The 2,293-nt window shown below is 27.4% G+C and overlaps 1 long non-coding RNA gene across 1 annotated transcript; it reads right to left on the minus strand.

The window, feature by feature from the left end:
- Nucleotides 1–719: 719 nt before the first annotated feature.
- On the minus strand, nucleotides 720–2,028 carry LOC122635035. Its single transcript, XR_006328548.1, has 3 exons — nucleotides 1,955–2,028; nucleotides 1,368–1,557; nucleotides 720–1,158 (listed from the first exon to the last, which is right to left on the minus strand). It is a non-coding gene; the product is annotated as an uncharacterized LOC122635035 (long non-coding RNA).
- Between the last annotated feature and the right edge of the window lie 265 nt (nucleotides 2,029–2,293).

Raw genomic sequence — 2,293 nt, forward strand, 5'->3', positions numbered from 1 at the left:
GTTATAAAATTTAATATATTATTAAGAATGATCGAAAATAATCATGAGAGTTATAATGATAAAAATAAAACGATAATACATATTCATTTATATCGAATAAATTTTAATAAAGTAATGGTATAAAAATATCGATAGAACAGAAAAGAAAAAGAAATAAAAGAGAGGATGTAAATAATTCTTCTGAAATATCTTTAAAATCTGTTTCTTTTACAAAATGAATTTAATATTTTCTAATACGTAGTCAATTTCGTATCTTGTTATATCTAGTATATATTGATTTGATCAAATAAATAACGCTAATGATATTCTTTCTCCTCGAAAATCTTTGATATTTTATATCTAAATAAATAACACACTCAATCGTATTTTCTATCGAACAAATGTTCATTACACATTTATATTTGTGATATTTCATACTTAAATAAATAAATGAAAAACAATCAGCGTTTTATAATTTATATTACATATCTTTTTTTACTGCAATGTCTCTTAAAATTTTCTATCTAAATGACACATAAAAAACATTGATACAGTTTATATCGAAAATTTCTATATTACTTATTGATCATGCTAATCTATAATATATACTTACATAACGCAGATAAGCGTTAGAGAGATAAGAATCGATAAAATATATTTATAAAAAAATTCTTCGTTTAATCATTCCTTTGTGTATCTTCTCCCTCATCTAATCCTTTTGTTCTTTTTTTTTTTTTTCTTTTTTTTTTTTTTTTAATTTTTTTAATAAAACTACAAACGTCTCTCCGACCAAATTTTTGCACACCGCGGACAAATATAATGTACATTGGCCGAAGAATCAGAGCGATGAAGACAAGAGAGTGTCGATTTAACGTGAACAATACGACCTTGAGGATATTCTTCAGTTTGTGTATATTTTTCTTCGGTCAATTTTTTCTTTTGACGACGTTGACTGTTACTGATTGAAAGTCGTTTCGCACTAACTATCGTACGTAATGATTCTAACACCGTTGTACCTTCCGGGATTATTCCGGATTCAAAAACGTCTTTTAACGTATACAAGATTACTTGACAAAGCTCCGGATATTCGGTTTTCAAATAATCCCATAATATTTTATAGCTTTCCATATGTTCGCCGATATCCATGATGTGCAACGAATTAATTTATTTGTTAACGATCTAAAAAGATTTATCGCATTAGTTCACTCGTTGTTATTATAATTAATTATTTATTTATTTATTTATGTTTTTTGGTGAACAATCTGTTTACACTCCTACTTGATATTTTGTGTATTTTGTAATTTTGTAATTTTTGTCTTTTTTCTTTTTTTCTTTTTTTTCTTTTTTTTTTTTTTTTTTTTATTAAAACTTGTAAATCTTTTACTCACTGGTTACACAGTATTGAAACTCCTAGTGATTGCTAGTTAACGGCTTTTGATTCAGGTTCAATACCATAATTAACGTGAAATGTATTAATTATAGCATTCGATGTGTTCCTCGCTCGTAGGATTGATTACTGTATTGTTATCGGAAACTTCCTACTGTGTCTTATCGATGGGACATTTATGTCGGGTGCGTCTAAATAAACAAGTCAAAACACTTTCTTTTGTAAATAAACGTAAGTAAATGTTCAAACGAGATCAACGTTTATCGTTCTAATAATATATCATCGAATATGATTTTTAATTTATTTTAAAACATATATACACATACACACACACACACACACACACACACACACGAATAAACAGGTTATAATTGTATAGATGTTTAAATAAATATAATTATTATTATAAGTTATATTCGATACGACATATTCTATATCGATTTTTAATGCTTCACAAGTATAAAAAAGAAATAGATGAAAAAAGAAAATTCACGTTAATGAAATTATTAATACTACGAAACGTACAAAGTATTTCTATATTTATTAAAGTTAAATAATTGGGAGAAAGTAACGAAAATTAAAACTTACTGCGAGATTTAAACGGCAACGAAGGCTCAAACACGTCTAACTTCGAAGGATGATGGATAATCAATGACAATAGGACGAGACTGTTCGGCTCGTCTGTGTTTACCCCCACTCTTACGTTTCTAAATCCATTTATTTATTTAGGTACGTTAAGAAGGACGCTTTGTGTATTAGATACATTTATCTTGCTGTGATTTCTTAACATTTTATTTACGTTGTATGTTATTCAGGTATACCGATCGATATGTAACGTCGAGCACGTAATATATGTATATAAAAGATTTTGTTTTCTTTTTTAGTGATCTTTCTCTTTCTGTCTCTTTCTCTCTCGTTCACTGGCTG

The sequence above is a fragment of the Vespula pensylvanica genome, chromosome 17, assembly GCF_014466175.1.
Source record: "Vespula pensylvanica isolate Volc-1 chromosome 17, ASM1446617v1, whole genome shotgun sequence".
NCBI classification, from domain to species: Eukaryota; Metazoa; Arthropoda; class Insecta; order Hymenoptera; family Vespidae; genus Vespula; species Vespula pensylvanica.